This window comes from Polypterus senegalus, chromosome 13 (genome assembly GCF_016835505.1).
Source record: "Polypterus senegalus isolate Bchr_013 chromosome 13, ASM1683550v1, whole genome shotgun sequence".
In the NCBI taxonomy this organism is placed as follows: domain Eukaryota; kingdom Metazoa; phylum Chordata; class Cladistia; order Polypteriformes; family Polypteridae; genus Polypterus; species Polypterus senegalus.
Genome location: NC_053166.1, coordinates 114,999,939 through 115,025,473, shown reverse-complemented (window position 1 = coordinate 115,025,473; position 25,535 = coordinate 114,999,939). Strand labels below are relative to the sequence as shown.

Here is a 25,535-nt window from a genome sequence, read left to right as displayed (position 1 = left end):
AAAAAAGACTTCAAAGAACTAAAATGAAAATACTGAGGTTGGTTTAGTGTGATTTTCATTGGGAGAAAATGAGGAATGAGGATGTTTGAAGATGGGCATGAGTGGTCAAGAGAAAAAGTAAGACAGATGCTGGACAGCAAAAGGTCGTGTGAAGTTTGTGTTAAATAGTAACACTGACCTCTTGTGGAATTAGCTACTGATCTTTTAGCTTCGAAGTTTGATGTTCTTGGTAGTAGTTATATTCTCGTATCTGATCTGAAGTGTGTTTTGCATGGTAACCCAGATCGTAATTATCCTTGTCAGATCGTTTAAACTGACAATTGCTATGAAACGACTTTCAAGAAAGCAGTAACTGAGACTGTGAGGGAAAAGCGCCAAGTGACACTTCTTATAAAGGGGCGAATGCGGGCATTGTTGCGCGAAAGCCCAGAGCCAAATATACAGTCGTCAGCGAGTGTACAGAACAGAAACGGCTTTGTATTTGTTTACACGCCTGTTGACGCGGGTCAGTCTAAGTATCAGACACCCATTCTGGCTTTGTGTTGTGGGACTACAATTCGGAAATTAGCAGGATTAAAGGCTTAATGTATTAATTGTTCAAAGTATAAAGCTTGGACCTGGCCAATCAGCCTAAAAGAGGTATACAAATTAGAAAGAGATTTTGAAATTAACCCCTCACATGCCTGGATAGTGTTGGACCATCACTCGACTCACTTTGACGCAAGTATAATATCCATTTCAATGTGCATTTTAATTCTTATAATGGTGATAATCAGGGCAATTGTAATGATAAAATATACTTATCATCCACTGTCTTAACCCACTTAGTTCCAAAGAAGGCAGGAACATGAGTCAAACCCAGCAGCAGAAAAAAGTGAATCCTAGATGGGACAAGAATTCAGCACTGTAACTACTGCACGATGGACTACTGTAGCTTAATGTTGCCATTTAATCTAAATTCATTTTTTGAATAACTGGAGCACCAGGAGAAAATCCACTCCTATACACAGATGAGCCATGAGTCAGACAAGGACACAGGGCAGCAGTGATAACTGCTGTACCTCAGAGCTACAATCTTTGTATTGCTGATATTTTAATGAACAGTCCCATCATTAATATTAATGAGTTGTCTGTACAACAGCAAAGTCCTTAAATATTTATTTAAATAAATATACATACAGTGGATGCAGAAAGTTTTCAATCCTCTTCACTTTTTATACATTTCTTATGTTGCAGCCTTATGCTAAAGTCATTTAAATTTGTTTTTCTCCCACCAAGCAACACTTGATACCCCAGAATGACAAAGCAAAAACAAGATTTTAGAAATTTCTGCAAACAACATATTAAAAAATAAAAAAAACTCTTCAGCTGCTATTCTAGCCTGGAGTCATCTTAGATATGATGTGACAAGCTTCTTACGCCTGGGTTTGAAGATTTTCGGCCATTCTTCTCTGCAGATCCTCTCAAGCACTGTCCGGTCAGATGGAGCTCATCGGTGGATGACTACTTTCAGGTCTCTTCAGAAATGTTTGATTGGGTTCAGTTCTGGGTTATGGCTGAGCGAATTAACGACACGCCCAGAGTTCTCCCCTAGCTACTCTTATACTATCTTTGCTTTGTGCTTAGGGCTAGGCTATCTATATCAGTCTGTGGCTGAAAACACCCTGATGCAGATTTTCATTAAGAATATCTCTCTACTTTGCCTTTAACTTTATCTCAATCCTGTCTAGTCTCCCTCTTCCCGATACTGAAAAACAACCCCACAGCATAATGCTGACATCACCATGCCTCACTGGTGCAGTGGCATTTATTGTACAGGAGCTGAACAGTGCCTGGTTTCCTCCAAATATAATGCTAGTCTTGGTTTCATCAGACCTGAGAATCCTTTAGATACTATTTTTCAAACTTCAAGTGGACTTCCTTGTGTCCCTTACTGAAAAGAGGCTTATGCCTGGCCACTCTGTGGTGGTGTTTTGCAGTGATGGTTGTCTGCTTGGAAGTTACTTCCATTTCCAAACAGTTTGTCTGGTTTCTCAGCTAGAGTGACCATCTGGGTCTTGGTCACATCTTTTACCAAGGCCTTCTCCATGACTGCATGGTTTGTTTGAGTGATCATCTCTAGGAAGAACTGTGATTCTAATATTGTTCCATTTAAGAATTATGAAGGAAATGGTGCTCTTGTGAAACTTCAATGCTGCAAGAATGTTTTTGTAGCCTCCGACAGATATGTCCCACAACACATTTCTAACTTTGAGCTCAGCAGGCAATTCCTTTGACCTCTGATATGCTTTGTCAGTTTTTGGAAACCTCTATAGACATGTGCGTGTCTTTCCTGATCATGTGCAATCAGTTGACTTGACCACAGGTGGACTCCAAACAAGGTGTAGAAACATCTCAATGGTGATCATAAAATGGGATTCACCTGAGCTAGACTAGTGTCGTAGCAAAGGGTCTGAATGCTTGTGCTAATATGAAAATTCAGTTTTCATTTTTAATAAATTTGCAAAAATTTCTAAAATCCAATTTTTGTCTTGGTATTCTGGTGAATTAAGTGTTGCTTCATGTGGGGAATAATACATTTTGAACAATTTTAGTATGAGAACTGCTACATAACAAAATGTGGAAAAGTGAAAGGGATCTGGTTATTTTCTGAATCCACTCTTTATAAATTTGGGATCCCTGGGCAATCCATCATGGAAGAGAAACAAAAAAAAACTGCATTCAAGTAAATCTGAGTTTCTGTCCGTAGTGGCTTTGTATTATTTAACAAATTTTTTCCTCTGCATTAACATATCAATTGCACTTGGTAAGCAGGTATGGCAAATCAGGGATTCATAAATGTATCTTTAACCTAGGTTGTGGATCATATTCCAAAAATCCTATTTACATATTTTTTTTTTTTTCCCTGAAGCACTCCTGATATCTATGCAAAAGGACGAAGGTCCAAGTCTTTAGTCTTGGTGCTTCTTGTCTTGCTATATGGTTGAGAGACATGGACACTATCCAGTGACCTGAGACAAAGACTTGACTCCTTTGGTACTGTGTCTCTCCGGAAAATCCTTGGGTACCGTTGGTTTGACTTTGTGTCGAATGAGCAGTTGCTCATGGAGTCCCGAATGAGGCACATTACCTGCATTGTGAGGGAGCGTCAGTTACTGCACTACGGCCATGTGGTGCGTTTCCCTGAGGGTGATCCGGCTCGTAAGATCCTCATTGTTGGGGACCCAAGTGGCTGATAAGGGGTTGCCCACGTAACACCTGGCTGCAGCAGATAGAGGGTCATTTCCGGAGGGTGGGACTGGACCGTGCGTCTGCCTGGGGGGTTGCAAACCAGGATCCCGAGTTGTTTTGTTGTGTAGTGGGTGTACCAGTGCATGCTCTCCAACTTTACTTGACTTGAAGCAAGACTGAGATCATTTCACTGTAACAGTACAGACAGTATAAGAAATACCCCTTTGGATCTTGGCTGTTGTGCACTGCAAAAAATGAAACATTGGATCAACATAAAAAAGTACTTCAATTTTTCACCCTTAATTTTAAGTTTGGTTAAAGTTTTTTTGCATTATTTGATCTTCTATTATTTTAAATATATTTTCTTTGAGCTCCCCAAAATCAAATCTTAATTCAACTAATATTTTTATGAATATTTATGTTTTTTATGGTATCTCCAAATGAGTCAGATTAATCGAATTGTATAAACATTTATTCATAATTGTTTTTAAAAAAAGCAACCATTTTTAATTTCAAAATAAAGTTGTAAATATAACAAAATAAAATATTTTCTGCAAACTGCAGTGATTTTCCAGAAGATGAAATTAAGTGTTGCATTTTAAAAGAATTAACTTGAAACCAATGTCTTTCTGTAATATATTAACTTAAATACACTTTTGTTTAAAATACAGACTTTTAAAACAAAAGTACATTTTTACCACAAGTGTTGTCTTACTCAAATCAAACAACTGAGTGCTGCCTTAACATTATCATCCACATGTGGGGAAAAAAATAACAATGAAATCAGACCTATCTAGCCAAACCGAAAAACAGTTTATGAATAGCAGGTACTGAACATTTTATTTTTTATTTTTTTGTAGAATCTGGATATTAGTAAGCATTTTTGTATTGTGAACATCACATTGTAAAATATTCTAAAAATAAGAAGAATCAGTATTTTCAGTTAACCAACCTCAAAATATCGGGGAAATGTCCTGAAATACAGAAGAGATTGGAAAACAAGAAAAACCAAAACAGCCTGACACCTCCCAGGTTTATGGCTTCAGCAGCCTAATGCTCAGTTCATGCACTTTGCTTGACTTCTTTGGATCAAGTTCCAAGAAAATCCCTGCATCACTTCAAAGGTATGTTCTAGTCCCTTTGGATATTCCAAATTGAGGGCACACATAAGACCAAATAGTAGGACACATGCAGATGCAATGGAGGTTAACCGGTTCAGTATCCCAGTATCCATTGCTGGATGGAGAGTGTCCTCATCCTTGCAAATCACAAATATTCCCATAGGTATTTTCTCAAGTTGTTTCCAATTGTGGCATGGTCTGTGGAAGATAGATACATTTTTAGCTGTTTTGAAAACATCCTCTTGAACATATGAGGAATGTTCAAAAAGTTTCCACACTTTTATATTGTTGGAAATGGTGAAAGCGGGAAGAGTAGTAATTAGTCATTAAAAAGGAGAGTACAATGCTGGGAAAATTGCATTGCAAACGAAGGTGACTATGTAAAAAAGTGATGTAATTTGTTTTTGCAATTCTTAATAGAGTTAAAAAATAAAAAAAGTTCGGGTACATTTTGAATGTCCCTCGTATTAACCCACGGAAGTTCATTTCTTTCACGGCATCTGCAGTTTTTTGTGCAAATCTACCTGAGAAACACCCGATTTCACAAATTAAGATGCTTCCTTAGAGAAAGGATTGTGGGTTATTAGTGAAGGTTATTAGTAAACTCCTAGATGCCAAATTAAGCTCAAAGGCTGCAAAGACCTCATGTTAACATGAATTAACAACATTAAAACCCTACCTCGATTAGATAAAGTGTTTAAGATTTTGTACAAAGCCCAACTATTGTGTTCTCATACATGTATGCAATTCTTGTTATTTATTTCTTTTCAAATGAGTTACTGATCTGTATACAAACAAGCTTGGGTGAATATTTTCTTGATGTTTCTCCTGCTTTATTCATACTTCCTTCCATCCATTATCCAACCCACTATATCCCAATCCCAGCCAACACAGGGCGTAAGGCAGGAAACAAACCCCGGGCAGGGTTCCAGCCCACCACAGGGCGTGCGCACACACACACACACACACACACACACACACAACCCCCCTAACCTGCATGTCTTTGGACTGTGGGAGGAAATGGAGTACCCAGAGGAAACCCACACAGACAAGGGGCGAACATGCAAACTCCATGCAGGAAGGACCCGGGAAGCGAACCCGAGTTTCCTAACTGCAAGGCAGCAGCACTACCCACTGTGCCACCATGCTGCCTATTCTTATTTTTTAAACAATTTTAATATATAGCACATAGTGTGTAACTATGAAAGTGAAGAACACGTCTTATTTGCTATGTTTGGAATTTTGCTTCTATAAAACCTGTTGTTTTAAACCACATTGGTATCTTTTTTTTCTCTACTTTATGTATCATTTTATAACAGATGGGTTGGGTAGGATCATCAGGTAAAGGATGCAAACTGTGTGTCCTTGAATCATTCAATAAAGTTGTTTTTAAGACACCTTGGTATCTTCTACTTTGATTTACTTTGTAAAGGGTATGGTTTTAAAAGGTGGGTGAGGTAACAGGATGCCCATGGTGTGTTTGGGCTGCACTGCCAGGTTCCTTGGGTGTGTAATAGATACTCTCTAAAACTTTCTTGTATATCCTCTCTCTGGGTTTGTCACTCACGCTCTCTGTACTCTTCGTACCCACACAGGCGCTATACACCTATATATATATATATATATACAGGGGGGCAGGACATACACACCTGTCAAAAATTGTTTTTTTAAGGATAACAGTGACGTTTTATACTACTAGCATTGTAGACTCAGAAATGCGTCAATTCATATTAAAGCCAACCATCTTTCAGTAGAGTGGCAGAGGCAAGCAGGCTAAAGCTAGAAAGGTGAAACCTGTAGTGCAGGTAGAGAAAGCAGAAGCTGAGCTGAGTGTGAAAAAAGGTATAAAGAAGACAACTGCTGTTATAAGAGGTTTAGTATCTTGCATTATCGGTAATAAGGAAGATCGGTATGAGAATAAAAAAACAGCCAAAGTCAACTTTAAACTATTAGCATAAGAGTGAATGAGTTGGAATGACCATTTTAATTGTTAGTTGGAATGAAGTTCTTATTGGCTTTTCAAGCAGCACATTCATATTGCAGAATAAGAAAATAGAAAGCGGTGGCTTACCATCCAGTTTCTAGCACTCAGCATGTAGAACAAAGAGGTGGAAAATCTGGCTAGTGAGCTGAGTTGAAAGCTGTTTGTTTGATGTTAAGAAGGACATACAGAAAGGCCTGTTGTGATTCACAATAATAGCTGGGTAGTTTTTAGGATCTTGTTATATGAGCACCAAAGCAGGAAGAAAGATAGGTGACACATTTATTTAGCCTGTCTGGTAGTTAAAAGGCTCTAGGAGTTATTTGTGGAGCAGGGACAGAAGGCAGGTATTTTAATAAAATATGTGATCTTTCTAAATAAGAAATTAGTGTTATTTCAATCACTCTTGCTGGGTGGACAAGGTATGGCAAATTGCAGCACTGTTAATAATTACACCTGATAACACAGTCTGGATTGATAGTCTAGGAAGAACATCCAGAAAATAAGAAACAGTGGCTGCTGGCAAAAAGGACATCAGGCTTGTTATGATTGAAAGCAAGGAAAATACTTTCTTGCACCATTTCTATAGACTTTATTCAAAGTGGAATGAACTGTTCATTTTTTACTGAATTTGTGTGCTGAAAAGGTTTTAAACTAGGACCTGAAGCAAGCATTAGAATCCTGCTGAAAGAGGCTGTGGGACTGCATCACTCCATTTTCAACTACTGGACAGAGGACAAGACAACTGGACAGTGAGAGACAAAAGCAAAGTGTTCTTTTCCATAAGCACATAACATGGTATGTAGTGCATGCAGATGGAAGCTGGCTTCAAAGGGCAAGACAGGACAGATTAGAACACATTTTTATTGATTTCATATGGCCCAAAAGAAAAACAATGAACAAGACAGTCAAAAAAAAAAACTCTTGAGAAAATTATTTGTCCAAAATGCCTAGACAGATAGATTATGCCTTATTTAGCATTTTTTTGTAGCCTGTATATTAACATGTACAGCCCATTATACTGAACTAGGTGACTTAAAGTGATGTCCATTCTGGGGTGGGGTTAACTGTCAATATAATGTCAGGTATTTTAATGGTAATTCTGAGACAGGATATTTCCCTCCACCTTTTCGAGGCCCATTAGTTTGGGGCCATAGATATATTGTATTCTGTGTTTTGTGGGTGTTGGCAGGTGTAAAGGGGCATGAGTGGAAGGCCAGTGGTGAAAAAGCAGTCAAAATGCTTGTAACATGCTAAGGGAGTACAAAGAGGGTGATAAATGAAATGCTGGATGCCCTAAGGACTATATTAGTCATTTAGAGGCAAGAAGCTGCACTGCAGGGAGCTGCGCAACAGTGACTGTGACTGTGGGAGTGATGCTCTAGCAGGGAGGCAGTTAACATTCCTCTGGTGGTCCTCCAAAGATTTGTGCTCAAAGTGCACTAGGACCTTTGCTACATTGAAGGGGTGGCAAATGGCACTGAGTTCTGTGATTTCACCAGGATAGTCCCACTCTAACTACAGTTGAGCTAACCACCACTCCACAAACCACCTTACACCTGGTGTGTCTTTTATGGCTACCGTAGCTAGGAAATGGGGGAAATGCATGTCTCAGAGCGAACCATAAAACCAGGAATATAACATGAGGAATTGGACTTTAAAGCTAAATTAATTGGGTAAATGTCAGCTTCAAGTTCTAAATTAGAATATTAAATTTGATGTTTTGTTATTTATTGAGTAAGTTGGGTCCAATAAAAAATGTGTGCTACACAAAACACAATAAGGTAAAGGAAGCTTGAAGAAAATTTTGTTAGAACAACTAAGGTTAGAGAAGGGTTGGGCCTTTTGACAAACTGGTATCCTACATTATATAAAATAGAGTTCAGACCTTTTTATTATAGTCAAGTTATGAAACTATGGAAATTTAATATAATGTGCACTGTAGTAGGTTGCAGTTAATTTTTAGTTTTTGAATTGGAAAGTGGCCACATTAGGGAAGGACACTAAGAAATTGAAGGAGTCATTTAATATTAACACAGACCAGTCAAATGGATCTAAAATATTTTCACTGCTCAAGTAAGGAACAGGAGAGGATGTCCGCCTGTTGGGTGCAGCTTTCATTGGTGATCCGTTGAATGGGAAGACACTTGATGCCCAAAACAGGATGTCCCAATTTATTCTGGACAGAATTGGTGGCAGTCAGACCTCTCTGCTGATTGAATGAATTGAGTAGGAGAAATTAAATAGGTTTATTTGATAGTTGAGATGAAGGCCTCATTTGACAAAGGGGTTCCTCCCAATGACCACTCATTTTGTCATCAGATGCAAAGACATTATAAAAACTAACATTGTAGCTTGGATATATGGATTTATGTTTAGGGGCCCAGGATTGGAGTAGTTAGTTAAAATTGTTTAGGTGAAATATAATAAAGTGGGAAACACTAATTTGGAATTGACACATCACTTGAACTTGGATGCTGGATTGCCTACATTTTAAACACCTGTTCCATCTTGCATACAGCATCTCAGTCACTTGGAAAAAATAAAAGACAAGAGCTGCAGAAATAACAGAACACAACAAGAGTTACTAGAGTCAATTAGCTAAGGATTCAGAATGCTTATGGAATCAATATAAAATAGCAATGGCAAATTTTGCAGTATATTGTATTTGATGGGATCCTGGTGTAAGAACTACATCTACTGATGCAATTTTTCTTTTTTTTTTTCTAATTGTAGGAGCTGTGAAGTACTTCAGTTGTCCTTGGTGAGCCAAATCTGCTTGAGGGACTGAGTATTTGGGCAGTAGGAAGCGACTGGAAGGGCATGGGGAACATATTACCAACCAGGACGGCCAAGGGATTGAAGGACCCACAGTTTAGTTTGTCGGACAAAAATAGGGGAGGGGTACAAAATCTATAAATTTTTCTCTGTATTTTCATTATATTTTGCTCAAGACAACAGATGAAATACATTCAGAACAAATCAAATCATACCCTCTTCCCAGCTGTACCTCATTTTTAAAACAGCTGTACCAGTAAAGAATGGAAGACATGCTGGTACATAATGCTATTGATTAGTTTATAAACTGGGCATCTGGGACAACAAGTAGCTAAATTATTTTACAGCCTGGAAATGGAAGACACATGTTGATACTTCAGACATCAAAAAAGTTTTATTGTTTGGGAAAATGGACAGTGAATTCATTTATCGTATTGACAGCAAGCCAATCCTAATATCTAAGAATCACATCTTGCAAAACCCCCAGGTAAAATTTTATAGTTATTATGCCTTGTCTGAAGAGTGACATAGGAGGGAGGAAGAAGAATGGACAAAGCGATATCAGAAGAGGGTGCCGGCAATGTGTGGCGATTTCCATCTGATCGTCAGAAAAGCATCTAATGAAAAACTAGGAGTGTTAGATCACAAGCTGCCTGCAACATTCATCCTTGTCATCTTTAACTTTTCATAAGCTTTTTCTAAAGACTATATATGTCCAGACTTTACTATCAGTCCTATTTTCTATTATTCTTTGTTCTACTGGTATTATTATTCCTGTAAGAAATACCATGCTGCTTTTAACTTTCTATGCTTTGTTTTACTGTCTAGAGCAGTCGAAGTAATAATATATAATAAGGCAGATATTTTTGAGCACCTGGTGCAGCCAGAGATTTGCCATTACCTCTGTGCTGCGAGGTTTATTAAGGGCTGAGGGTGAGAACTCCACCCAAAAGTAGGGAATAGTACATAAAGTAAGTCATTCTTGGCTGATAAATGGCCTATAGTCAAGGAGGCTGAGCCTTTGTATGTTTAAATGTATTCTTGGAGACCAAAAGTAATATTTAGGTCTGAGATATTTTTAAAACATTGTACTGTGTTGTTTGTGCCAATAATAAGTCTCTTGAAGTGTTGAAAGAGTGACAGGCTGTGTTACTCCTAAAGCACTTGTGTGGTTTAAAGTGCTAGTGATTAACCAGCTGTGTGTTTGTCATTCATAGGGCACTGTTGAGTTTCTGTGTGTATGTGTATAGGTATGTATGTGTGTGTGTTAATTACGTAGATTAACCTGGTAACTAATCTGATGAATACGCTTACCCCAGGTAAAGGGTTATGTAGAGGAAAATATCACGATAATATAAGGTTGATTATAAACTGATTTATTTTGGGAAAACAAATGATTGTAATAAAATCATTTTAAAAGAATTTGGCATATTTTGTTACTAATTTGTTGCTGGTGAAAAAATATGAGGCATACTTTGGAAACTGCATCCACACATTGTATAGAGCAGTGAGAGCTGCAAACATCGTTATGGGTTAAATGTGGTAGTATTTAATTTGGTTAAAAACATAGTAAACTGTAATTTTAATATAAAATGTTGTGTTATAATTTTACTTTATATTACTACGTTACCTGAAAGGAGGATCAAACAAGACTTAATTGAAGAAGGTTCAAGAAAATGTTGACAAACTCTATACGAAAGCTCCACCATTCTTTATCCCCAGCCCATGCTTTATGCGCATGTGCACAATAAAATCAACGTAATTCTTTGAGTCAAGGAGCAATTTCTCATTAGATGGGACAAATTCAAATACTTAGTTTGCTCTATACTGAAAATTGAAGTTGCAATACTAAAGAATTAACATTATGTCAGCTTAGAAAAAAAAAAAAGTCAAAATAACAGCACCCCCAAAACACTTCTTATAATGTATTTTTGTTTTGGATGGCACCATTGGTAATAGAGGTGCTTCTAAGGCTGCTCCTATTGCTCTTTACCAAATATGCAATGCATAATTTTTCCAAGTTTTCTTATTTGGTGTCTTGCATGATGATAGTTATCCTTCCAGAGTTTAGAAAGAGATCTCAGAGTGGACTGGAGACATGAAGCATCTGCAGAGACAGAACTCACACCTTGTTAGTACTGTCAAAGTGGCTGGGGGCACCTTGAAGATTGTTGGTTGCACAAATAGTAGTTTTTTGTTTTCTTCCCTCCTCTTCTGTTGAGTTTCTTTTGCTCTCAGTCTTTCCATAGTTATTTTATGCTTTTCTATCAAGGAAAAACGTATGTGTAACAAACCTGTAAATACCAAAACATCAATATAAAAACAGTAAGAGAGGTATGTCTAGCATCCACTGTTGTAGTGATACAGATTTATTACACATTCTGTGTGTGACAGGTTTTGAAAAAGTCACCAACGCATAGTTTGACGTTCCAATCGAGACAGTAGATGTGTGCCTTTTGCACACTTCATTTTTTCTCTGCTGCTTGTGCATTTATAGGGTAAAATGTCGGTGTCTGACCTGCACAATTAACACACCCCATTATGTTAATGCAGGCTACCACAGTGCAAGGCTTAGTGACTTCCACATTTCCCCTTACATGAACATTGAGCAATCATTTTGCCTTTATGCCACACAACAACTGCTGCAACATGATGAACCTTCAGGTGATCAAAGTCACCAGGTATATCACAGCAGTTTGGTCATACAAGGCCATATGCATCAGTTTTACTTTCAGTGACAATGTCAATTATGGCTTGATTCAACTAATGGTTCAGTTTCAGTTTGTTCTAAATTTGGTTTTATAGCTTTTCATTTATTATTGTGTTTTTGATTAAAGGGTCTGGTCATCCCATAGATATTGATGAGTTAACCATTAAGTGACAGAATGCACAGAAATATTCAGAACTGTTTCCAGCCTGAGGTTATTTCATCCCCTAGGTGGCAGATCTGTTTATGGGATGAAAAATCAAGAGAGATGACTGTACAATAATCAGTGCAGTGTGCTAATGGAAGAAAAATAAGGTGGTGGACTTAATTAATTGGAGGTACTGTCACCATCCACGAGCCCAATTTCTACAAGTTTTGTGAAAGAAATACACATTTTTCTGAGACAGTCTTGTGGACATAAAATGTCATAGATAATTAAAAGTCCTCTCAACATTTTGAAATTGTCAGTCAACTGTTTTACACCCAAACCACTCATACTTCAGTCACACCTGCTCTTGAGGTACTGAGGTCTTTTCTTTTACATATGCATGCTTGGAATTAAAGGTTTAAGACGCAGCACCAGAACTTAGAGACTGTGTTAGAATTTAAAGATATTGTGGAAGACTGTTTCTGTTGTTGCTCTGGATCTGATCTCATTTACTGTAAGCAGATACCAGAGCGGTAACACTTCTCTTCTTTCCTGTCATGAACAGATGAATTTTCAGGCATCCTTTACTTAAAACTATGTGAAGTAGCACAGTAGCCATCAAGAAGTTGGTATTAAATGTTGTCTACTAAATAACATTTATCTAATGTATTTGGTATTATCAAAGAAATGCTCCATCCCAAAATTAGAACTTTTATATTTTAGTTTACCCCATGTAATTTGTAGTGGTGGCTGAGAAAAATTTTCAATCTCATGTGTTTGTAGAGAAACAACCCAGTTTCTGATTAAATAGGAAGCAAAGGTGACCAATGCTGGAAAACAGTGAACAATATCAAAAATGGCCATGAGAAAACCTCACGTTATTCATAGCTAATAATCCACGTAAAGTCATACAGTTGGATAAGAGCCAATCTTAGAAAGTTAATGTTTAATGTTAAATTCATATAAATGTTTGCTTCATTTCTATAGCTGCCTAGAATATAGTATAGCCTTTTACCCCCTGTAAGTTGACATGAGATACAACTTTCTTCGCTATAGTGTTAATTAACCCAGTGGGTAAATAGTCCTACTGCTATCGTGGACTGTTAGGATAGAATAGAAAATGGCATACAGCTTTCTGGCCGAATCCAATGTGTTTAACTTGCTTAATGTCCCTCAAGCACGACTGTATGACCTAATTGAAAGAGTGAAACAAGATATAAGCTTTGAACAGAACTTTTCTTTTATGTCAAATTTTGTTCTCTATTTTTGTGTGAACTGTTTTGCCTTGAAATTTTGCTAAAATGTTTAAAACAAAGATATCTGGTCTGTGGAATTTTTTGAATATGTGTCACTCTATTGCTTGAATTATCCTGTGAAGCTTTTTGATCTCATATCTAGAATCAAAAATTCCACCTCTACTGGCTAAAGATAATGAATCAAAAAGGCACAGCACTTCCAAATCAAAGAATTTCAATGAATTTGCAAAGGGCCCTATGAAAGCAGCAGAGCGCCCTATGAAAGCAGCAGAGCTCAATGCCAAGTTAGTTAGTGAATCAACTTAGCAGACTACAACTATGAGATCAAAATGGCCCGGAATCCAACACCATTCAAGCTCTACTCGGTTAAAAGTAAAAATCACCCTCTGTCATCACAGACTACCGCTGATGCTGCGGCATCTTCGAAAGCTACACTTACACTTTCAGAACCTGATGGAATTTTTCAAAGGCTCTGAGAGCTCGAGCTTAAAGCAGTCAAGCAAGGGCTGCCACAAACATCTAATGCAGGTGTTGTTACTCAAGGTGTCAAGCAAGAGTTTTTGAATTTACGTGAGCTCATCCAGAGGCAAACTGAAAGTCAGAAGGCAGTCGCCGCAGCTGTTAGTCCGGCAACGAATTAGGAAACAGGAACATCATGCACCACATGGTGAAGTACCAAACAGACATGTCCCTTTATTTTCAGGTGACCCATTGGCTTATGCACACTTTGTCAGGGCTTTGGTCACGCTGTAGGCGATGTGTTACAGGATCCTCAAGATAGATTACTTAATCCAGAGTACCAGAGGTCCCCCACAAGAAATGGCTAAAGGCTGCACACGAATACCACCAAGGAAGGGCTATACAAAAACCAGAAAGCAACTTGTAAGTTACTATCGCGACCACATATGCCTAGCTGATGCATACCTGGACAAAGAATTGAAGTGGCCTCAAATAAAGCAGGATGATCGAGCGACCCTGATAGACAATGCAACCTTTCTTGATGGTTGTATGAACGCTGTGTCCAATGCAGGGAGCCGTGAAGAATTCAACACCCATTCAAATATACATACAATAGTCTCAAAGCTCCCATACTCTTTATGAGATGAAAGGCGAAGCTTGGCTTACAAACTTCCAAGAAAGGGAGCACAGAAAGGCAGCTACTGATGGCCTAACTTTCTACACTGTCAGGCTAAAATGTTGCTGCATCCAATGTATGGAGCCGTTCCACAAGGTAGCACAGAGAAAAAAAGAAAACACCGACAAGGGTAAGCCTTCCCTGAAGAGTGACCAGAGAACAGGAAGTATTTTCACTAAAGGTATTTCTGATGCAGCTGAGGAGGGGATTCGAGAAACCTCTTTCAGAAAACACTGCAACTGCCATCTGTGCATTTAAACAACCTTGTGTATTTTGTAGTGACAAGCATGCTCTTGAAGAATGAAAAGATCATATAAAGAATATTGTCTTCATGTACGGCCACGGAACAAGTCAGCAGTGTGGTGACCGGATGAGTAACCGTCCTATTGGTCACAAGACAATTTAGCATAGAATTCACCTCTGTTAAAGCAATGTTGAAGAGGAAGTGGCAGTCTTTATAAAAAAAACTTCTTTGAAAATAAGAGAGGTTTTACTTATATGTATACATATTTGTAACCTTGGGTACTCACTCCCACTTTTTCAGACTAAAGCCTCTGCTTAACTGATGTTAAGGAAAAAGTGGTGGTTTTCACCAAAATTCTTTGCAATTGAAATGAAAACATTGAGGTTGCACACAGTTATGATCCAATTTCCACATCAATGCCATATGTTGATTCATTTCTAGAAGGAAGCAAGTTAAAATCATGTGTTTGGATAATGGAACAAACTTTATTGGAGCAGAAAGAGAGCTTCATGCCACAATAAAAAAAATCTTGATGAAGAAAAAAAAATAGCTTTTGCCCCGTCTTCACTTTGAAGTAAGAAATTAAATGAATTTTCAATCCACAAGACAAACTAGAAGTGTAAGAAATATTCAAAACTCAATACTTAATCGACAAACACTCCATGATAAAAGTCTCCAAACAGTAATGGGTGAAGTGAATTCAAATCAAACCCCTCACAAAGATCTCAAAGGATTTGGAGGCATTCACACACAATCACTTGTGCTTACTTAAGACACAAGCCAACATCCCCACCTGGACCCTTTTCTAAAAAATAACCAATATCACCAAAGATGATGGAAGCAAGTTCAATACATGGCCGACCTGTTTCAGGAAAACAATAGTCTAAAAGAGTATTTGCTAAAACTTCAGGAATGGCAAAAATGGCTTACACCAAAAAAAAAAACAAAAAAACAAAACAAAAAAAAAAAAAAAATTGAACCAGGGACATTGTTTAATAGTACATGATGCTGCACCCCACAAATCCTGGAAAATGGATTGTGTCATCACGACAAAGCAAGAGGCCAAAAAGTCAGACAAGTGAAGAAACTGTGCCTGCTTCAAGAAACAGCTAATGTTTGAAATTACATTCTTAAATGTTTGTTTGCAGTTAAATTACTAGTTTCGTATTAGATATTTACAGTATAGGAATAATTTATTAGAGTAAAATATAGCAATTGTCTCTGCTCCTGCATAAACAATTAGGGGGCAGAAGTATAGGTGGCAATCTTAGAAAGGTAATGTTTAATATTCAATTCATATTTTCTTAATTTCTATAGAACATCTGTTTGTTATAGCTGCCTAAAATATGGTATAGCCTTTTACCCCGATAGATAAACCATATGACAGAATAATATTCAATGTATGACCATGCTCATGTGTTGGGCCTCTCACAGGTTGAACAAGAACGTTTTTGGCTATAGCTGCAGAACAGAGTGTTAATTAAATCAGTGAGGAAATAGTCCTACTGCCATCATGGACTGTTAGATAGGACTGCAAATAGAAGATGGCACACAGTTTTTGGACTGTGTCTAATGTCACTAATGTGTTTTACTTGCTTAACGTGCCTCAAGCACGACTGTATGACCTGAACTGAAAGAATGAAACAAGATATAAGCCTTAAACAGAACTTTTCTTTAATACAAATGTTTTCCTCTATTTTTGTGTGAACTGTTTTGCCTTGAAATTTTGCTAAAAACTAAAACAAAGGTTTTTGGTCTGTGGAATTATTTGAACACGAGTCAAACTGGTGCTTGAATCATCCAATGAGTTACAGAACTTTGGTAAATTTGGAAAAATGCAGCTACAAGTTGTATGTTCATAACATGCAAAAATGCAGGTATTTTTTGCTAAAATACTGTTGAATAAATAATTCAGAAAAATGAAAGTTTTGCACAAAGAAGAAGCCCCTTCATACAAGGGTCACACTTTAAAACAGAAGACCCACCTCTTTCCATCATTCATTGGTCAAAAGTCTGGTTTTCATTTCAAAAGCACATACCCGTGTAAAAGGGGATCATTATTGTGCACTACTTTTATTTTCCAAGGTTAATTATTTAACAATATTTTAGCAAAAACTGTTTTTTGAAAAGCAAACAACTGGATGACCTCACATTTGGATTACATTAGATTTTTTTTTTTTTCCCACTGGTGTTTTTGATATTGGTTGCTGCTGTCCGGTGTTGGCCATGCAGTGTACTAGATTTAGTACTGGACTAGATGTGGATTAAGACCATACTACGTAATATGGTACTAAAAGAAGACAGAAAAAGATCAATACCAAGTTTAACTAATTCACAGCATCTTGTTTTTGTTTCCCCTTGGGATTCTCAGCTGGCCATCTGATTGCCTATTAATAGCAGCTTGCCGGCAATTTACGTTTTGAACTCTCTCAGTTTATGACATGCTGCTACACATTCCTTTTGATTTAAAGGGACAGAGCACAAAGAAAAGTATGTTCTCATGTAAACTTATTAAAAAAATAAATTGCAGTCATTAAGCTACATTAGATTGAAATGAATGTCGCTGTCACAGTTGTAAATGTTATTTACTATATGAGTGAATGAAAAGGCCATTAGAAGAAACTTGGCTGCATCTTTCAAATCACAATTTCAAAAGCAATTTCTTAATTAGGGGCACAGACTTTATCAGTTTACTGAAGATTAATGGTTAAATGTATATTGATACCTACTTTCCTTTCTCTTATATTGCACACTATAAATATTTCCATGCATTGCTTATATGCTTGAAGCGAATGGCATAATAACAGCAACACTCATTTCAATCTAATGTACCTTAGCAATTTACATTTTTTTTTAATTATTAAGTTTACATGAGGTTTCAATTTTTCACTGTGATCTGTTCCACATTTGATAAGCAATCAGATGGCAAACTGTGCAAATCAAGGAGAAACATAAAACAAAAACAAGACTTGCTGTCAAGTAATTGAACTTGGTACCAGATCCTGTTCCACTGTTCACTTCAACAGCAGTTAGATCTGGGGATCATCTCCTCTTAGTACCATATCACATAGTACTGTACTAGCTGCAAATCAGAACAAGACTATCTCAGGTACACAACTGACCATGTTAGTTTCTCATAGAATGGATCCCAAATACTTTCTCCTTAAAAACACAAGATACATTTTTCTCAGCCATCACTACAAGCTACATGGGTAAGTATTAAAATGAATAAATAAATAAATAAAAACACACACCCCAGTGGAATATTCCTTTAAATTTGCACTTGCAGGATACATTCAGTTCTGGATTAATTGGAAAACAGAATTTGTACAGTCAAACACAAAATCTGAATATACGTCAGAAATCAGAAAGATGTCCCTTTCTGCTACAGTGTAATTGTATCCCAAAAGTTGTAGGCCCCAATGTGTAGATGTTACACTCTCCTCTGTTGCTTTTTGAGCCACACCAATTGTTGTTGATGATTTTTTCTTGACAATCAATAATCAACTCCACACATCTTCAGCCAAATAGAAACACTGCATTAATTGAGCCAATTAAACCTCAAATGTAAAATTACGCTAGTTCTAGTAGGTTGAGGTTGGGAGCATACACTGATATAGTGCACTTACTCAGACAAGTCTCCATTTTATAAGCATGCTTTGTGGAATGCCCTCCAGGGTCTTTTCTTGGCATAAAAGAGCTAAGAAAAAGGCTTGTTGTCCCATGAATTGGGCTGGAACCTAGTCCACCCAGAGAAAATGGTGTTTCTGCTCTATATCTCAAAAATGACCTGAAACTACCTTGGTGGCAGTCATCACATTTGTAAATTGAGCTGCTTTCTGTGTTAGTAATCACATTTCGGTAACAATTTAGCTTAGGTACTGCAAAAACCCATCTATTACTTCATTTACTATGTAACAAGACAGTAACAAAGGCTTCTTTTGGTCTTCGTAGCACTTACAAAGCATTAATTGTTTATTCATGGCCTACTAAAATAACTAACTGTGGCGTGTTTCTCTTGGTATTGCATATTTAATTCTAAGATATATAAACCTTTCATATTCACAATTAATTTTTATATGTCAATACGGCACACTGCACAAAGGTGAATAATTACTTCATGGATGCTTTGTGAATCTTAGACCAAAAGACAACTTTGTTAAGGCCATATTACATATGCCTAAAATGGGTAATTTTCAGTCTGTCACATTTTTCGCTCAAGTATTTTATTAAACCCATACATTCACTTCACGGTCTCTTAATCTAGTAGTAACTTGCCTCCTTGTAACTTGATTCTGCATTTTAGACAGATATATGCAGAGAGAGAATATTTCAAAATGCCATTCAATTTCTGCAGCAATGGCTGATAAACATTAAAATTGGGAATACATATTTTTTAATCAGTATTGCACACAGAAAGAGGAACGGTCTCACACAAGCTCCTGCTCTTCTTTAGGCCAACTTGGGTCTGTTGAATTATGTTGAGACTTTTCACACTCATACTTTCAAAACAACATATACAGTGTATTCCTTCATTACTTTGCTGGTTATTTTTGTAACCTTTTTTCCAGGTCTCTGCAGATTCTGATACAAGCTGCCCAGACAGTGACATCACCCAAAGTTGAGTCTGTCAGCAATTGGTCCATTCCGTTATTTATCTCATCATCCTGATGAGTGTCACAGTGACAGGAGAATGAGGCTGGCAGGCCAGGCTTACTTCTGGCAGATTACAGACAACCCAACTGACTCCCAAGCTTGACCTGGGAAGTGGGAACTACTTTATTGCCTGCACCCCTGTAGTGGGAACTGAAGGACTCATTTCGAATAATGTACAATATTGTCTATGCTTATTGTTTTTGTGTGTTTCACTTTACACACTGACAAATTTGAAGGCTGAACTGTAAAACAACCAAACCAGATACTTGTTTATGTTCAAATAAAATTACACACAAACACAAAATGTTTTTATAGTTCTATTTAAGCAATTATTTTTCAAGCTTTAGAATAAGTACAATCAATGCATCTGTGATCTAAAGTACTGACAGACACGAATACACAGCTTCAGAGACCATGAGACAAAATGAACAGAAAACAAAATTGAAACATTTTGTTTAGCTGACATTAAAGTCATACATGTCACAAAATAATAATGACGCACCATGCAGACCTCCAAACATTACAAAATGGCTCTACAATTCAGAACAAGAAATGACAATTTAACAGCAAGTTACAAACAGAAATTTAAAAAGAATGAAGTAACACAGTAGTTCAGTAGGGACCCTTTCCCTCCCCAGTTTCAAATCTGTAGTAGATAACATTTTAAGTAAAGTTTTATTCTATTTTGACATCAGCTCTTAATGTTCTACTAATGTTTATTTAGTATGTCATAGATTATTAAAACATGTCATATGTTGAATAATAAGCAGATATATTGTCTCTGAAAAATAAATGAATGAATTAAAACAAAGAAGCAATAAAGTAATGAGAGTTCCTATAAGCAAACAGTTCATCAGGGTATACCAAGATGTGTTTATCCGAAGTAATCACTTTAAATATATTGTTGTATAAAATTTCCATAACATTATTTGTCACCAAGATTGAAAATCTTAGGACTCATAAAGTGCTTACCAACTTCATAATCAATAATCCATCAGTTAAGAGAGAATTGCATAGGAAAAGCTACATGATGAAAACAAAAATGTGCCACAGCTGTTTTTTTTATAAATTTTTGACATTTATATGTCATTTTAGGAGATGCGTAAAGTTATACATGAAACACATACTTTTTTTAAAGTAAAGCCAAGTAAACATTTTAATATACACAAACTCTGCAAGACACCATGAAAGCATAAAGATGTAGGACTCAGAACCTTCAGAGGGCACTTGTTTACACAAGTCAAACCTGTGTGACTTGAAAAATGAATAATATTATTGTATATATTTTTCTCATATTGTGGTTTGGGATTTTTTTTAAAAGTTTTTTTAAGTAATAAAAAAATCTCCTGAAGGAGGACTGTGTCAGGTTCATGTAATCTGCATTTGATTTACACAGAAAGTTTAAACAAAAGTCTACAAATGTGCTCAGGTAAAATCTGACAGATCTGATTTGTTTAAACTAAGAAATAGAACACTGGAAAGCAAAACATAACTTGTAAACCTTGTGATATGAATGGTAATAAGCCAGCTCTAGTTTCACAGCTCTGATTTGAGAGCTGCTGTCTCAAGCATCTTTCCACTAAAACAGTTTTGCTCAAATTGTGAATAAAATAGGTCAGCTGAAGGAACTTTAGCCAAATATCACAATATTCTTAACTTGAGAAAATGCCTGAACAAGACAAATACAGGTTTTTTAGAATATTGAAGACCCAAAAACATAAAAAAAAAGAAAAAAAGAAGAGTTGTCTTTGATTATAACACTTCACAAGTCAATGCCTAAAATCTGGACAGATCTTCAGTGCTAAAGTATTTAACAACATAAGTGCATTCAAAGTTGTACATAGCAACACCAATGATGAAGGCTGCCATTTTGTTTCATTTGCTTAGACCTTCATGATTCAAAAGTCACCCCCCATAGTGTAAGCTCATTTTTAAGTCAGGGGTTTCTTTGTGCTTATGATACAACTCCAACATGGGCAGCAGTTTCAGCTTCTGCCTTTGACATATAGGTGTGTAGTTAGGTATGCAAAATTACTGTTCAAAACCAACCTGTGTATTATTAAGCAGATACGTTGAAGTAATCTGTTCATTTACTATTGTACTGTTATTTACTAAGCCTGTACAATTAAATAGTGAACAACTTGAATAATTTTCTCTCATTTATAGGGTCAATAGCAAAAAAGCAAAGAATCTCAAGAACTTAACAGTTGATAAAAATAAAATCTGGAACAGTGAACGGTGATAATAACTGAAAGAAATGAAAACTGGAATGTTAAATGTCTAATGAGGAATAGTGTATTTTTAGGCCTTTACAGGCGTTTAAACACAGTAACCATGTGCAATTTTCTGTACGCGATACAATAATACAGTAAATACTTCAGATGAATGAAATGGAATTTTCTCATGTAGTACTGAAATAATAGACAAAGATCACAGTATCCATTTGAAGGACAGAATGTTGCCAAAAATGTTTATTTTACATTACTAATAGATAAATGCACTTCAAGATAAGTGTTATATATAGAATAAGACACTTTGTTTTAGGCAAGAAAATTTATAGGTCTCCTTGAGGATGAGATAAATAAGACTGGGGTAGTGGGACACAGATTTACTAATATTCAGGTGTTTTATTAAACAAAGCGGACAGAGTTTTGAGAATTTAAATCTCATTACATTAACCCAGCCAAAAGAGCATTACAGAAATACAAGGATGCTGAAATAAATTTGGGCAAGATAGTAAATTAAAAGCTGACGTCAAAGGCTTACAAGCTAAAGGAAAATGCACCAGAACACCATATTTATTTCAAAAGATGTGCCTTTGATGCCTGAAACCTTATATGATCACAAGAAAATGAAACTGGCTCAGTATCCTTTTTATTAGAATGACTCATGGGGCTATACTGACTAAAAAGGATCAGGAAATTGCAATAAAACATTCTTACAAAGCACAAGAATCATACAGCAATCTGATAGAAAGCAGACGTGATTGTGCTAGGCTACTATTAAAATATAGAGACCATGTATTGGAGTACAATCGTACCATCTCATATTTTAATATCAAAACTGGTCCCACTTAAAATTTGTATATTTTGTGTATATAGCATCTGCTGGATAGTGTACAATGGCAATCCTATTCCACATCTTCAACAATTTGGCATCTTCATTAGCAAAGCTGCCTTAGAAATATCAAACTTTTCATCTACAAAGGGCATACTGCACCTCTAGCTGGCACTTAAGGTAAAGTGTGCAATTGTCTTGTCACATTTTCCCAATTTTTCTTTTTGTCAAACTGCTCTTTGTGACCCTGAAGTTGATTAAGCAGGTTTGAGAATGTTGTGTCATGTTTTATGAAGCTGTGTGTAATCATCTCATCAATTTCTCACGCTATGTGTTTAACACTGGTTAGGGACTAATTTCCTCTTATTACTTAACTTTTAGCAAAACGAGGTTAAACCGATTTTGACTTAGTTTTTTGTTAATGCTTGCATATAATGGAATTGCTCAACTATTTATATCTATACAGTTAATAGTTTTGTTTTTGTTTCCATTTTCATGTGGTGTTTTGAGTTTATACTAGATACTTCTACTTTACTCTTTAATCTCTTTTCAAAATAAATCCCCTGAATAATACTGCAGCAAAGATACTTCTGGTGTGAAGACTGAATCTCCTTGAATGGGTGGCCTTGTGGCAACACGAGTACATTTACAGTTATAATCTCATTCAGCTGAAACTGAAGGAGACAACTAATAGAAAGAAATATTGAGGCTGTGGTAATCAGCACTGGAGGTTTAAATTAAAGATTAACACATAATAAAAAAAAAAAAAAAAAAAGGACAATCCAAATGGGGTTAGTGATTCTTAAAATTATACTCTTTTTCTGGGTTAAGTTTTTCAGTTAGTATATTTCAGCCTTTCCATTCTTCGTTTTCCTTTAGTTTAGCTCACACTCTGGTGCAGTCATCAGGGTGGCGTGGATGTCAGATATCTAGCAGTGTAAGGATTTCCTTAATCTAGATTTTGTTCATCTTACTTTCTGTTATTATTCATGCATATATTTACTTTTGCTTACATAGTAATAACAACAATTAACAATAAAACTAATCAAAGTTAACCAGGGGTTATTTTAAGAATAATGAGGCTATTATTTCTGGTTTTAACACTCAGCACAAGAACTGGTCCAGCTGTATTCAAACTAAAGGGCACATAATAAGCTTAATATATTATTGAACGAAAATGTGCAACAATGAGACAATTCACATTAGGTGAGATTTAGATTGCCCTTTCAAATGATAACCGTGTACAAATCAGCGTTTGTTTTTTTATACTGCTCTTGGTACACTTTCTTCAAAACAGGAGCTGCAAATATGCAGCTCAAATACGTTAGTGAGAAATTTTAAAAATTCTAAGGTGAATAACAACACTGGCATCTTTATAGATTGTTTAGCTGGTAAAAACAGTAACTCTCTTAAAAAGCTAGGGCTGAGAAGAATGCCATTTTAACACTCTGAGTCATACTTTGATGTATGGTTAGTAATCAACTCAACTCTGTGTCCCATTGCCAACAATATTATAAAAGTAGCATCAACCTCATATGTTAAATCATCTAGATAGTAACAGCAATGGATTAAACGTAAAACACTTACTACAAAGAAAGTAAGTTAAAATTCTGCCACAAGTGTGAAACGGTAGAAATAAAAATCTTTAAAATAAATAATAATAAAAATCTTTACATTGCCATATTGAAACTGCAGAACAGAAAAGGCAAAAGAAATGGAGCATTTATACATGTACACATAGATACAGAGGGAGTTAAAAAAAAATCTGAATCAGTATCAAGCATGGCTGACAAAAAGGTAATACAAATAAATCTGCAGACATTTAAATAAGACGTTAAAGAAATCCTTAAATACCTAGAAAAGACAATGACATAAGGATGACCTTATGAAGATTCTTTATGAAGCAGTTTGTAATCATTAACTGCACAAATAACACCACCAGAGCTCTGCTAGTCCAAAAGTGCAATCTAGACACTTCATTCAGAGGTAAGTTAGAAGAAAAGCAGACAATCAAGGCCAGCATTACAGAAGATGCTCATAGCATTTGTGTCACAACACAAAGGGAATTGAATTGTTGAGATGTCTAGAATTCATTCATTTGCAGGTTAACAAGAAAAAATTATAAATGGCCCTGAAAAAGTGTTTATAGGCATGTAAACTTACATACTATAATTTTTAACTGGAAAAAATGTATAGACTTAAATAACAATTAGTAAAATAACATTAAAACCAGTGTGATGACTGTAGAAAAGTTGTTAATGCAAATGTGGTCCAAGCTCTCAATTTCAAGATTCAAGTAGATGTATATTATTTAAATATAAGAATGTAAAACATACAATTAATTCCTTTGCCAGAAAACAGGCAAAACTACTAAATTATTTCTTAACAATTATACAGACTTTGTCCACAGAACCTCTAGCAAAGTTTTTCAGTTCATGTTTTCAGAAACTGGATATACTGGCAAAGACTACAGTCTCTCTTCACAGCAGAGGTTTTGAAGTACTTCTTTACAGCACTTAAAACATAGACAATAATACACATTACTGTATAATTTAAAGCTTAGGTTCTAGAAATTTAAGAAAAAGCCCAGAAAACCAGTAACTGAGAAAAAGACCTGAAGATGTATGCACTACAAGCAGAGTGATAAAAAAAACTGTGCAAAGCATTTGGTTGAGAAACAAAAAAGTCTTTGATTATTAACTGTAACTTCTTGTACAAGAGTTGAATAAATTTCAATGCATCTGATGAACTCTCTCTATATATAGCAGTTACTGAAACCAGCACTGACTGCTTCCCTTTGTTAAACTCTTCTGTTTTTAAACTGATTATTAAATGCTTCTTATGCTGAATATAACAATTTAGAAAAAACATTGTATTGTGCCATTTGAATTCTTCCTTTCCAGAGAGATTTCATCACCTGTACTTTAAAAAGAAGACTTCTGACTATACTGTAAGTGGTCTTTAGGAAGGCAAGCAATAAGCATATTTTATTCATTATTATGTTTAAATGTTTAGCTTCACTGTATTAGAATAGTGTAAACTCAATACTTTGCCAAGTTTTAAAATTCACACAAGGTTATCAAACTGGATTTGTAGCACCATGTACAAAAAGTGAGTAACTGTTATTCACATTGTATTAATCAAGGCACTAGATCAAATAATAAGCAGCATTTGATTTCTAAAACAAGCTCTTTTGGTAACTAAAATATGCCTAATGCAAT

General features: G+C 36.1%; 1 protein-coding gene across 1 annotated transcript in view; it reads right to left on the bottom strand.

The window, feature by feature from the left end:
* Nucleotides 1-19,561: 19,561 nt before the first annotated feature.
* Nucleotides 19,562-25,535, bottom strand: part of LOC120541978 (pantothenate kinase 3) — an 86,699-nt gene continuing 80,725 nt past the window's right edge. Inside the window, exon 7 of the mRNA XM_039774019.1 lies at nt 19,562-25,535. This exon is cut by the window's right edge and continues 612 nt beyond it. The gene's annotated coding sequence lies outside the window, so the exon portion shown is untranslated.